This window comes from Haliotis rubra, unplaced genomic scaffold (assembly GCF_003918875.1).
Source record: "Haliotis rubra isolate DU_JTF1 unplaced genomic scaffold, ASM391887v1 Scf64, whole genome shotgun sequence".
Lineage (NCBI taxonomy): Eukaryota > Metazoa > Mollusca > Gastropoda > Lepetellida > Haliotidae > Haliotis > Haliotis rubra.
Genome location: NW_025767346.1, coordinates 965,777 through 980,710, shown reverse-complemented (window position 1 = coordinate 980,710; position 14,934 = coordinate 965,777). Strand labels below are relative to the sequence as shown.

Sequence of the window (14,934 nt, the reverse complement as noted above, 5' to 3'; positions counted from 1 at the left end):
TTCTACCACGTGGAGCAAGAGCTACATGTGCACCGCTTCACCATGATGGTTTGAGAGTGAGTGAATAGGGTTTACGCCGCTTTTAGCAATATTCCAGCAATATCACGGCAGGGGACACCAAAAATGGGCTTCACACATTGTGCCCATGTGGGGAATCGAACCCAAGTCTTCGGCGTGACGAGCGGGCGATTAACTACTAGGCTAAACCACCGCCCCGTCTTTTCAGTGAACTTGTCCTACGACTTTTCTTAGATTTACTTTTGGAAATTTGCATTTCTCGTCGGGCCTGTATTCATAAATACATATTCTCATAACATGTGTATATGAACCGGTTTTTACAAACCATAATGTTATGGGCAACAAACATCAGAAGAATGATGTCTCGTTGTCTCCCAAGTGTTGCGTTGTATGAGCTTTCCTCACTGGACACCATCTGAGCTTTTATCAGCTTAGACAGCGAAGTCAAAAACAACAGACAAATCTTCACCTCCTGGGAGTGTCAAGTCACTTTGGCTATAAGCTACTTATTTGTTAGTGGGTGTGTTTTTACGCCGCAGTTAGCATTTGTTAGCAAACAGCACAGCAGGGAAAATAACATGGTTAGCTTCGTTTGCCACACCACCCTTGAAGTATCTCTCAAATCCAAAGACCCGTGAAGATCCGGGGTAGAATAGGTCTTCAGCAACCCATGCTTGTCACAGAAGGCGACCATGCTTGTCGTAAGAGGCGACTAACGGGATCCGGTGGTCAGGCTCGCTGACTTGGTTGACACATGTCATCGGTTCCCAGTTGCGCAGATCGATGATCCTGTTGTTTATCACTGGATTGTGTGGTCCAGACTCGATTATTTACAGACCGCCGCGTCACACGTGAGGCGGAATGGGCTGGAATGTTGTCGGAATGAAAATTTATGTAGAGTCCTGGAAATTCGAACTGAATTCTAAAACTTCTTACTGCATTCCGAATGCATTCCAACTATTCGGGTCAATTCTTGTAACATGCCCGAATGTTTCGAACATGTTCAAAACTTTCGAGGTACATTCGAAGTGGACGAATATCGAACGGCACTTGAGGTGCATTCGAACAGCATTCTAAGTATTCTTACTGCAATCTAACTACATTCTAAATATTCTTACTGCATTCTAAGTTTTCTGCACATATTCGAGGGGAAACAGAAAAGACAAGCCACTTCAAATCCTGTCAGAATGTCTCGAATGTGCCTCGAATGAGTCGGAATGTATCTCGATTGCTGCTGGGCTTCAGGTGGAATATTTTTCAAATGTATCGGAATATTTCGATTGAAGTTGGAATACAGCTTGAATGTACCTCGAATACACCTGGATTACATTCAGAACGTCCCGAATGCTCTTTAAATGAGCCCTGATGTCATCAGAACACTGCCGAAACGCATAAAAACGTGGCCACCTGTCACTGAAACGTCAGATAGCATTTGGGTATCACATTCTTACAAAGCTTGAAAAAATTGTTTGTTTTGACATTCTCTCCCGAATGTGGTTCGAATTTTGAAATATGGTCTTGAGCGGAAGGAGCGAACGCTTTAACCACTAGGCTGCCCCACCGTCCCTAACCTCACGAGAACAGGTATAGCGATAGAAGCAAGGACAAGGATCATTACTGAAGAGAATCCTGGCACAGTTCTGGGAGGCAACTGTGCAAGCCTACTTCTTTAGGTTCTTTAATGAAGGTGAGTTTGTTTCGTTGTTTTCTTTGCCTGAAATATTTACATAATCTCATCTTATTTGAACAGGTAAATAAGTTAATACACTGGAAACCATCAAAGTTGCCAAACGGATTGAGTCAGTGAGTATTGTTTTACGCCACTTTTAGCAATATTTCAACAATATCATGGAGGGGGCTTCACAATTTGTACCCATGTGAGGAATCGAACCCGACTCTTCGGTGTGACGGGCGAACGCTTAAACCACAAAGGTACCCCCACCGCCCCTCACGTCTCTGAGACTTTATCATGTTGAAGCCCTAACACACGCCAGACATGTCGAGTGTGTTTTGCAGGATCTGCGCTTCGTCATGTTGATTCTAAGAAGACGCAGGCCTGGTCTATCAGGCCTGGTGTGAGTGACTCAATTTAATATATTTTATGTTCATTTGAAAATATCTTAAGTTAGCGGCATTATATAAAACACTTCCAAAAGACTTCCAAATGGTTTTATTTTGTAAATTTTATATGACTTAAAACTTTTCAACAAAATTTAAACACGAAATTTTGCATCATTCTCAACTGTTTTGGGGTATCTCTATGTGTGAAAATGTATAATGTTCTCATTTTTTTTGACACAAGAGTACATTACAAACGTGGGGCATGCAATTGCAAATTCGTTTCGGGAGCCAGGGTTTAAGGCAATTATATTTTACACAAAATTATCCAGCCATAGATTGCTTTTTTACAAACTGTTGCAGGATTTTTATTAATGTTAAATAGACATAATGGGAGAACTTATCAACTATAAATTCATTTAACAACGCATTTGCTTTGAATAGAGGTACCAACCAATAAATATCGTCACCACCAACATTTTATTATGCGTTTCTTATGCCACTGAGTATACATCTATTTTCAACCAGCGGCATTCTCTTCGCTTGACCGAGAAAAAGTCCTCTGCGGTTAAAGCATACGCTACATGTAAATAGCCCTTTTTATGATGCATTTCTTTGGCTGCTGAGTATATTCGAGTGATCGCATGGTTTCAGGCAGGTAATGATTATTGCTTTTCAGTGTAAAGTACTGAACCGACTTACGATGGTATCGATCGGACTATGTGCAGGCCTTCACGACAGCATTAGCCGCTAGCGTGAAGGAGTTATTGACTAAATGGAATTATTGTCAGAAATTCGACGCAAGTCGTTCATATTCAAGCCCATCTGTCCCGACAACCATGCCAGGTGAGTTTGCGATAAGGGAAATAGAATTTAATGTCCCTTTGAACAAAATGACACTCTTGAATCGCCAGTTAATGTAAATAATGACACCAATTTGGTCTGTTTATTGTAAGCTTGCTGGCGTTCAAATATTAAATATTCAGGAATTATGACAGAATTGTTTGCCGAGCGTAAGATGGCGTTTTTGTAAACGTCGCAATATGGAAAATATTTAAGTACTGAAAACGGTTGTCAAGTCCCTATTCCATTTTAGACACTTAGCGGAAATAATGGAACGATATGATTATGGCTACTTTATTGATTGTAAATCAGGGAACGGGAGTGTGTGATCGGGTATCTACTTGGCCATATCGATAGGGGGACATCAATAAATGTTAATATCGTCATCTAAAGGCACCGCAGTAGGATGTGGGATTTTCTAGGCCCGTTTTTACTGGCTCTCAACATGTTGTCTCAGCAGTTTTCTCCCTTGCCGCTCCATACAGTGTATTTCGGGATCTCACACAGGGAACAGTATGTTACTACCGCTGCGTGGAGAATTGTGACATTGCAGTCTGACTGGGCTTCCTTTCACGAAGCGATCGCACAGATACGACTATCGTCAGTCGATGAAAATGTATGAGAACTACGATATAGTGAAACGGGTCTTAGATGAAGCTGTTTTCGGGAGATGTGCACAGATAAGACATTGTGACCGCACTGCAATACCCAAGGGCTGGAGCCCGGATTCACAAAGCGATATACGGACGAAGACCGTACCGCCCTTACGTAAACGTGGACTTAGGACAGTCGTGGTTTTAAGATCACTTGATTTGAAAGGGGCGACGGGAAACAGTCTGCGCAATGAAAACTGAGCTATAACATCAATACCCGTGAAGATGCTGGTTAGAATTGGTCTCCAACATCTCGTGTTTCTCGTAAGCCGCTACTGACTCGATTTGGTGATCGGGTGATCATATCGATCACTTGATTGTCTGGTCCAGACTCGAGTATTCATTGACGGCTGTCATTAGCTGGAAAATTCTTAAGTGTGGCGTTAAACAACAAACAAAATGTCTTGATCAAAGGGAAGACAGCTCAACAGTTACTGTCGACAAGCTTTCGACTAAAAAGCCTTTACCCGTGAAGGTCCTGGTTAGAATAATGGCCTTCAGTAACCCATGCCTGTCGTAAGAGGCGACTAACGGGATCGGGTGGTCAGGCTCGCTGACTTGGTTGACACATGTCATCGGTTCCCAACTGCGCAGGTCGATGCTCATGTTGTTGATCACTGGATTGTCTGGTCCAGACTCGATTATTTACAGACCGCCGCCATGTAGCTGGAATATTGCTGAGTGCGGCGTAGAATTCGTCTTGGAACTTGAATCGTGAGAGGCGATTAACGTTAGGCTCACTGGCTCGGTTGATGTATGTCGTCGTATCCCAATTGCGTAGATCGATGCTCATGATGTCAAACACAGGATAGTTTGGTCCAGACTCGATTATTTGCAGACCGCCTTTGTATAGCTGGAATGTTGCTGAGTGCGGCGTTTAACAACATGCAAACAATCCAACTCAGGACCACAACGGTCCTTAGGTTTAGTGGACACATCTGTCCGGAGAGCGGGAAGTCGCACTGTCACTGTCACTAGCACTGTCGTACTATCAGGCGTTAAATGCGCTTTGCAGAATGGGCTAGAACGAGACCTTGTCGGCTCGGAGTCTCCGTGTTGAAACCGCCAATAAAGTGCCCCTTCAGACCGTTCTGATCCTCATTCCAACCCCACGACTACACCCAACCCCACCAACCAACAATCAGCCTCAGGATCCTGCTACCCAACAACCCCGCCCGCAACACCCTTCCCTTGGTGACCGAGGATGATAATTTCCGATGCTTAGTCATTCGAGTATGTACCCAACTTCTAAATTCTAACTTGCCGCAAGCAACGCCAACTCCTCTCTCCTTCTACGACATCTTCAACCACAATTTCCTCTACCAAAGATATCTATGGGGCTGTAAAACCTTGTAGATGCACTGTACGAGATAGTTGAAAGCCTACCAGGGCAGTTCGTTCTCTAACTCATGTTTTTTCTGCACTCACAAGCTTTTAAACATGGCATCTAATGGAATCTTCGTCTCCAGTCTTTATCCACTCATGGGTTCCAAATCAGAATCAATGGGCAATTTACCCTTTAATTCAAACGTGTTTTCGTATCTGTTTCTGTTTTCAGACGCCCGCAGATCATGTCCCAGTCGAAAAAAACACGACTGACTTCTTAGATTACTGAGTAAGTGAGTGAGTGAGTGAGTGAGTTGGATTTTACCCGCTTCAAGTTATATCACGGAATGTATTACGGGACAGACAATCCTACTTCAGGAAGTAAGCCCAAACACTGGAAAAAAGTCCATGTTTACAAGACATTTCCAATTTTGGAAAGATGATGTTTCCAAAGATTTACAATTTTGGAAATGTCCACAAGGGGAGATAACTGGTGGGTGATGGTAAATCATTGTTATTTGCACGCCCAGGGACCTAATCCCTTGTTGATTGATGAGTGAGTCACGGCAGTTAATAGTTACCAATTAACAAGGCTCTCACGGCTCATTGTGTGTGTATATATAGAGATGTTGGGTTTTGTAAATACATGCTCATTTTTTGTGTATAACATTTTGAAATCAACAGACATCATAACATGTCATGTGTTCAAGTATCACACCTGCCTGTCTGTGTAATTACATAATGTGACAGAGACTGAACGCGGGCCATAAATCAATGCGTTTTGTTTATGGTGTATAGCCTGATTGGTGTTAAGTTCAAATTGCATGTGGTCAGTGATCGCAGTTCTGTATTGAATATTGTCATTAGCAGACAGGCAGGCAGACACACAGGTGTCAATAAAACAAGACATTGAGTTTTGTCTGTGACAACGACATATCTACATAGTATATCACAGTTAGAAATTCTGTCAACGCTAAATAATGACATTGCTTTTAAGTATCGAACTAAGAAAGTGACTCGGTAAGAAGAACGTGTGGGGAAATAGACATATGAAATTATATAAACAGTTTATTTACTGTCATAACATATAAAAAAGCTCGCGCCTGTGAGATATCAACAAAACATTATGAAAATAGCTCACACCAAAGCCTTCAACGAGTATCCACCAGACAGCCCGCTTCCAAGTTGCGCGAACCTATTTCACTGCGCACATGCTATGAGCGCAGCCCAGCTGTTGAAACCCGTTTTCCCCCGAAATTTTCGGGGGGAAAATTAGTGAATCGTTTGAACTCCGATTTCGCGCTTTTTTTTCATCGCGTTATTTTTCAACTTTATAACTTGAATTTGCATTTTTTGATGATTTGTTTCGGTAAGTCCATACCGAAAGGTATCAGAATCTGCAAAGTTGTGTTTTACGTTGCATGTCACCTTTAAAGAAGCCTCTGGAAGTAAGTTAAATCTTTGATGGGCATTAAGAAGTGGAATGCATTACTGTGACCTGATTTTCACCTGATGAAGGAGCAAGCATATGCTCCGAAACTTCGTGTTATTCACAATAAAGAAGTTGACATCCATAAATCTTGCTTTTCTTATTAAAAAGGTAAGTTATTAAAATCTGCTGAGCTGTAGGCTTGTTAATCATGTCGCGGTGTGATTATCGCTCTAACACACCTGAGAGATTCGTCAACAGTGTGGTATGCACAGGCGGTGAAACTTGTATTGTATTACATTGGGTTGGTTGCATATTGTTTTGTGTTATGCTGTCAGTTTGTATGTATGTGTGAATGAGGAACCTCACATATTATGACATTGAAAACAGACTAAACTTAACATTTATTCCATGGTCAATATCGCAATGTTAGTGATATGGTAGTATACGCAAGTTTGTTTCACAGTTTTGATAATACCTTCTTTTAACCAGATAAAATTATTAAAAAATGAACGAATAATGCCATGCTTCTCTCAGAGTAAGGGAAGATAATTCATATACTGATTCTGATCAAATTAGATATTTCTTTATCGTCCGAACAGAATTCACAAATTACGGATGTTTTGTGTGGGTGTGGGTGTGTGAGCATGCACGCGTGTATAACAGCTAACTTGATAGGTATTAAAATCAGGTCGTTTGTAACCATAATGACTATATTGGTTGGAAGACTTGAGGAACAATAATACTTTCACTCTTCAAAAGGAACTGGAACAGTAACATTTTTCATGTTTTCATATGAGCTTCAAAACATTGAATGAAATAAATGCTGTATGATGAAATGGATCAGAGAACATTATCATGGCATAAATGACGTGTGAATGACACATGTAATGGTTAAAAATATATAATCACTATGTTAGTTAACTCATGACCAGACACGTCAAACTGGTACCGATAGATGTATATCTAATACGTAAAAATTCAGTATTTCTTAGTACCTGAAATAGAAAACACGAATTTGGAAAGAGATGTTTTAATCTGAGATCAACCTGTTAGGTAGCAGTTTACTAAAGTAGAACTTAAATCAACTTCAAAAGATTAGTCATTCGCAAAGTGAAGCAGATCTTACTTATACTGCAGTAAACAGTATGGGGATACACAACGAAACATACCACTTACGTGATAACAACTCCCTGTTTATTGCATAGAGCGGCATTTCGATGTACAACGTTCAGGATAAACAAGCTGATTGAATGTTGATTGATTCCATCACTTGGAGAATGGAGTGGATTTCGACTTGTTGATCTTACTCTCCTGTTGGCCCCAACGACGTGCTACTTGCTGAATTACCTGTTGTTAATTTGCTGCTTGTCACTATGCATATATACTTCTATTCACCTGGTTGTAGTAACTTTTATCTTGATAACGGCGTGAGAATATACATGGAAACTCCCCTCTATCGACCTTTGATCCAAACGGATGAGTTAACAGAAATGTTGATGCCCGTCTGTTAGCAAATTAACATTGGATTATAGGGACAACGATACTTAGCATATATACATTGAAATATAAAACACATAAAAAAACATAGAAGGCGTAGTAAGCCACGAGTGGTAACGGGAGACTATATGGACATATTTATAAGTACGTTATAAATATATTAAAGATGAGAAAGAAGAGACTTATAGTGATATTTACATATGTCGCGCATGTATATGTTTTAGGCACACTCTCATCATACAATTAAAAGGGGCGGTGGGGTAGCCTAGTGGTTAAAAAGTTAGCTCGTCACGCCGAAGACCCGGGTTCGAATCCCCACATGGGTACAATGTGTGAAGCCCATTTCTGGTGTCCCCCGCCCTGATGTTGCTGGAATATTGCTAAAAGCGGCGTAAAACCAAACTCAGTCAGTCAGTCAGTCATAAAATTAAGAGCTACTGGAGTCTAAAATGAATGCAGAGGTGCGCCCCCTTACTCGAGTAAGGCTATGCATTGTTTTATTATATATTTACATATTTTGTTCACGTGTATGTGTTTCAGTGTTGCTGTCATAACAAACATCGAAAACTTCTGTTGGCTTTAAGGAAAGCTGAAGTCTGTTATGTCTTGCGATGGAACGGTGACTCAATGATAAGCTGGATATAATCAGGGATACTCTACAACTTATAGTCTCCCTGATATAATGGAAGATAGCGATCGGGTCTCTACTGGAGGATTTGTAGTGACGGTGGGGTGTGCTGTTTAGCTAGATGTTATCTTGAAAGATCGCAGTTTGACCTCTCGACCTTCGTGGACCATGGGGCCGTTCATTTAAACGTATTGATCTTGGGTAGCGAAATGTCTTAATTGATTGTGCCCGCCACGTGTACACGCCTTTAAATCGAACCATTTCCACTGAATGATGACCGGTCATCGTAACCACTGCCCTACCCACAGTATTTCACTGATACAGATTGAAGAGGGGGCAGATTGATCGTTGCACACTGGGGAGCGGCCATTGTTCAAGGGAGATAACTCTATATGGCGGTGCGAGCCTACAGTCCAAATTGGATTAATTTTGTTGCATGGCTCGTGTTCAATTGCTGTGATGTCAAAGCATCGACCCTTAGTAGTGGAGTGATCAGTTAGGCTGTTTGGATACCGTGTATTTAGATATCTGAGGCCGAACAGTTGTAGTAGTAGTAGTAGTAGTAGTAGTAGCAGTAGTAGTGGCAGCAGCAGCAGCAACAGTAGTAGAAGTAGTAGTAGTTGTGATAGTAATAGTGGTGATCGTCGTCGCAGTAGTATTGGTAGTAGCAGCAGCAGTAGCAGTAGTTGTTGTTTTCATAGTAATAGTGGTTATCGTCGTCGTAGTAGTATTGGTGGTAGTAGCAGCAGCAGCAGTAGTAGTAGTAGTAGTAGTTGTTGTGATAGTAATAGTGGTTATCGTCGTCGTAGTAGTATTGGTAGTAGCAGCAGCAGCAGCAGTAGTAGTAGTAGTAGTAACTGTGATAGTAATAGTGGTTATCGTCGTCGTACAAATGAAGTTAAGTAGTAGTAGTAGTAGTAGTAGTAGTAGCAGCAGAAGTAGTAGTTGTTGTCATAGTAATAGTGGTTATGGTCGTCGTAGTAGTATTGGTAGTAGTAGTAGCAGCAGTAGTAGTAGTAGTATTTGTTGTTGTGATAGTAATAGTGGTTATCGTCGTCGTAGTAGTATTGGTAGTAGCAGCAGCAGTAGTAGTAGTAGTATTTGTTGTTGTGATAGTAATAAGGTTTTGGTCGTCGTAGTAGTATTGGTAGTAGCAGCAGCAGTAGTAGTAGTAGTTGTAGTAGTAGTAGTAGTAGTAGTAGTAGTAGTAACTGTGATTGTAATAGTGGTTATCGTCGTCGTACAAATGAAGTTAAGTAGTAGTAGTAGTAGCAGCAGAAGTAGTAGTTGTTGTCATAGTAATAGTGGTTATGGTCGTCGTAGTAGTATTGGTAGTAGTAGCAGCAGCAGCAGTAGTAGTAGTAGTTGTTGTTGTGATAGTAATAGTGGTTATCGTCGTCGTAGTAGTATTGGTAGTAGCTGCAGCAGCAGTAGTAGTAGTAGTAGTAGTAGTAGTAACTGTGATAGTAATAGTGGTTATCGTCGTCGTACAAATGAAGTTTAGTAGTAGTAGTTGTAGTAGTAGTAGTAGTAGCAGTAGTAGTAGTTGTTGTCATAGTAATAGTGGTTATGGTCGCCTAGTAGTATTGGTAGTAGTAGTAGCAGCAGCAGCAGCAGCAGCAGCAGCAGTAGTAGTAGTAGTAGTAGTAACTGTGATAGTAATAGTGGTTATCGTCGTCGTACAAATGAAGTTAAGTAGTAGTAGTAGTAGTAGTAGTAGTATTAGTAGGTGATAACACCTCTCGGGTAACCACGGAATATCCCTCTCCTAGGAATTAAGTTTGACTCAGAAACAGATTCCGTCGTTCATTCACTGGTTTGAACGACGCTACATGAACTAGTTGTATGTGACATCAAAAATAACAGATGACATCTTCACTTATTTTCCTCAGTGCGACTTTTGGCAATATCAGGTACCGTCTACTCTTGTAATAATGCCACCATTTGTCCAGGACGATGTATGCTGCCATAACCAGACTGGCATTACAATGAATGAGGCTAAATCTGTCCGTCACAACAATCTCAGACATCAATCAGTTAATTTTCATCAATTATCTTGAGAAAGCCCAAACGATTACCTTTTGGTAAGCTTAATCCAAGATTTAGGCCTCAATGAACCTTGTATACACACTAATTCTTCAGCTTCTCAAAATAGATGATTTCCGTTGTCAAATTTGTGGGATACGAATTGGTATTATAACCGGAAACCAGAACGTTTGTTCCGAACAGGACTGTCAGTGTCGTTATAACCAGGTTGCCGTTATATACAGGAAGTTTCACTGACAGTAGGGTACCGTTGCACAGTGCAACCTTAGTGATGCGGACGTAAGTCTGGGAGGTACAATCACCTTGGAGCAAAGATCGTAACTACAGTTCACCATAGGCTTACGAATATCTTAGCGCTACGAACGCTTTGTGGATCGGGACCCAGGCGCCTAACATATTACAAGAGTAAACTGTCTAAGTGTCTCATCAAACCAGGTTCTGCGTATCCTGCTACGATAAAGGCTCAAGTTTGCGAGGACAAGCGCGGACGTACGCATCACAAACGTACTATCCAACATTCGTGTTGGGGTAGCCTAGTGGTTAAAGCGTTTGCTTGTACGCCGAACACCCGGGTTCGAATCCCCAAATGAGTACAATGCGTGAAGCCCATTTCTGGTGTCCCCCGCCGTGATATTGCTGGAATATTGCTAAAAGCGGCATAAAACTAAACTCACTTGCCTCTTCTGGCGGCGATGAAATCTTTGCCCTAGTCTCTGTACAATGTCAATACGCCCGCCATCCACCTAGCAACCCTTGACTTCGATCTCTGCAACCCATGTACATTTCTTTAAGTGCACCACGGTAATAGATGGCCCCAGCTTTCAATTTCTCTATTCGAAGCCTCTCGCGCTAATGCAATCAATTCTGTTTTAAGATAAACCATCAATAAAAATCGCAAGCAGACTGACGTATTATGTTTCGCTGTGACACAAGCCTAGCGTATTAACACGCATGTCCGTGAGATCCGCACCTATATTAAGAGAATTATATTTGGGATGAACGCGGGCGTTGAATAATGTAGCGGGGATATTTCTTTGTAAATCTGTAATGGAATATATATGTAAGAATTACATACGATGAGAGAGCTTGGCTGGACCGCCGGTTTTTACTTGCAAGCTCGAGCTGGGGGAAGTTCGAGGAGAGAAGGCGCTCATCGATACAGAAGGATTGTCCCCTTGTGTGGAGACGGATTTGACACAATGGCATGTAAGATTTTTTTAAACATTCCCTATTGGATTTCAGAACAGTTTTTTAATTGATTTGCTGGCATATTGTCATATGGGTCAATAATATCGTTACAAAATGAACGTTGATGAAGACCTATAGGCATGTGTTCAATCTCGTGTAAATGCGTTCCGAGAGACATGGCTTTTCATTTTGAAGAACAATTGGTGCCCCTTGCGAGACGTTTGGTATTGATGTCCGTAACGATTTCGGATAGGTTATATATATGTGTGTGTGAGCGAGGACGAGATCACGAGACATAATATATGAGTGTATCCTTGTGACTGATCCTTCACCACTGAGTGAGTGAGTGAGTGAGTTTAGTTTTACGCCACACTCTACACTATTCCAGCCATATGGCGGCGGTCTGTAAATAATCAAGTCTAGACCAGACAATCCAGTGATCAACATCATGAGCATCGATCTGCGCAACTGGGAACCGATGACATGTGACAACCAAGTCAGCGAATCTGACCACCCGATCCCGTTAGTCGCGTCTTACGACTTGCTGAAGATCAATTCTAACCCGGAACTTCACCACTGAACGTTTCTTCGGCTGAAATGAAAACTGAACTGTTATCATTTCGTTTGTATTTTATACTTGGTAGATCTAATTTTAAATTTATTTGGTATTGAAAAAATTCTTACAATTATAGGTTAACATTTTTGTCACCATGTCACTTAAAAATATCCATGTTACTTGAACTTTTAACTCACTTAATACATTTGTTATGACCCTAAGAGTGAGTGAGTTTGGATTTACGCCGCTCTTGGCTGTATACCAGAAATATCACGGAAATGGGCTTTACACATTGTGACCATGAAGGGACTCGAACCCGAGTCTTCGGCGTGACGAGCGGGCGGTTTAACTACTAGGCTACTCCACGTGACACTAAGAAGTTGTGAATGTACTCCTATGCATCTGCCACAGTTCTGGAGTCTTGACCGCCCCTGTGTCCTAGGGGACAGCGCTGTCACAAAGTCAGCAGTTTGATTCCCTGTCGCGCCATACGAAAAGACGTTAGCATGTGGTTCATGTGGAGGATAGGGTGGTGTGGATGAAATAGGATAGGGCGTCACCTTCAGGATATTGAATTATATACACATGAAATTAAGGGAAGCACCTCGAAGCTCATCATCATCATCATTATCATCATCATCATCATCATCATCATCATCAATAATAGAGTCTTGAAGACCCGGGTTAGAATTGGTCTTCAGCAACCCATGCTTGAGGAGACCATCGGAATCGGGGTGTTGACACGTGTCATCGTATCCCCATTGCGTAATTAGATGTTGATGCTGTTGATCACTGGATTGTTTGGTCAAGACTCGATTATTTACAGATCGCCGCCATATGGCTGGAATATTGCTGAGTGCGGCGTTTAAAGGCAAAAAACAAACCAATCATGTCGAAAACACGCCTACCAACCAGGGATAGCAAATATAAGGCACTAACACCCACTCTCAGACGTTAACAACCAGAATGCCTGGAGCCTACGCGGCAAAGAAACGCCACTACCATACAAAAACAGCTTCTAATAAGCTCTGAGCAAACAAGAAATCATTAAAATCTGTTCATTGGAAGAAGAACAACGGGTCTCCGTTGTATCCGATTTGAACCATGTAATAGTTGATATATAACCTCTCACACAATGAGATATAATAACTGCGTTGGTTTCGATTTTTTTCAAAATTACAATTTGAGACAAGCCTGATAAAAAAGTTCAGAATAGCCTGTGAATTCCTGGTCCAGACTCCACTCGAGCCACAATAGCATGACGTCACCATGATGGTTTAAGAGTGAGTGAGTAGGTTTTACGCCGCTTTTAGCAATATTCCAGCAATATCACGACGGGGGACACTAGAAATGGGCTTCACACATTGTACCCAAGCGGGGAATCGAACCCAAGTCTTCGGCGTGACAAGCGAACGCTTTAACCACTAGGCTACCCAACCGTCCCTCACAATCGATGAGTGAGCGAGGTTAGTTTTACGCCCTAATATTTCAGCTATATGGCGGCGGTCTGTAAATAATCGAGTCTGGACCAAACAATCCAGTGATCAACAGCATGAGCATCAATCTGCGCAATTGGGAACCGATGACATGTGTCAACCAAGTCAGCGAGCCTGACCACCCGATCCCGTTAGTCGCCTCTTACGACAAGCATGGGTTACTGAAGGCTCATTCTAACCCGGACCTTCACGGGTTCACAATCGATGACTAACTGTCACAATCATATAACAAATACAAGCACTTCTACATACATACAGCTCCTAAACATGTAATCTGCTTGCACTGAAAGTGCGGCTCATCAACCGATTATAAATCATAGCGGATCTGTTAATTTCATCTGGTTTTAATTTATTGAAACGAACAGCCCTTGTGTGATATCGGTGACAGACACTGATTATCCCATGTTTATAAATTTGATATATAAATCAATACTATCCCACGGCCGTCGTGATGTTGGTCTCTGGACAATACTCGGTACAGTGTGTTTTTCATGACAGATGGACTCTGTATGCTATGTCACAGACGTTGTGGGTGTTGCTGGCGTTGATGTCTGTGATTTGTGTGTGGATCATTACAGGGACGGGGTAGTGGCTGTAGATGTGAATGTTGGAGATGGTGTAGTTGTAGTGTTCACGTTGTTGTATTGGCAGTAGTGGTGGTGGTTGGAATGGGAGTGATCAAAGTTGCAGTAGCAGTAGGAGTGGTGGTAGTATTAGTTGTAATGGAAGTAGCGGTAGTTGTTATAGAAGTAGTAGTAGTGGTAGTAGTAGTAGTAGTAGTAGTTGAAATAGTGGTAGTAGTTGTAAAAATATTCGTAGTAGAAATAGTAGCAGTAGAAGTGGTAGAAGTAGTAGTAGTAGTGGTAGAAGTAGTAGTAGTAGAAATCGTAGTAGTAGTGGTAGTAGCACTAGTAGAAGTAATGGAAGCATCGGTAGTTGGTTGGTAGTTGGGGGTGGTGGTTCTGGTGGTAGTAGTAGTAGTAGTGGTGGTGGTGGTGGTGATAGTAGTAGTAGTAGTAGTAGTGGTGGTGGTGGTGGTGGTGATAGTAGTAGTAGTGGTGGTGGTGGTGGTGGTGGTGATAGTAGTAGTAGTAGTAGTGGTGGTGGTGGTGGTGGTAGTAGTAGTAGTAGTAGTAGTGGTGGTGGTAGTGGTGGTGGTGGTGGTGGTAGTAGTAGTAGTAGTAGTAGTGGTG

The 14,934-nt window shown here is 41.8% G+C and overlaps 1 protein-coding gene and 1 long non-coding RNA gene across 2 annotated transcripts in view; one reads left to right on the top strand and one right to left on the bottom strand.

Moving 5' to 3' along the window:
* Positions 1-14,934, bottom strand: part of LOC124256799 (D(2) dopamine receptor-like) — a 515,592-nt gene that overhangs the window by 386,627 nt on the left and 114,031 nt on the right. The window lies entirely within an intron of this gene.
* On the top strand, positions 93-14,585 carry LOC124256800. The gene is made up of 3 exons (XR_006893104.1): positions 93-216; positions 2,838-2,839; positions 14,573-14,585. It is a non-coding gene; the product is annotated as an uncharacterized LOC124256800 (long non-coding RNA).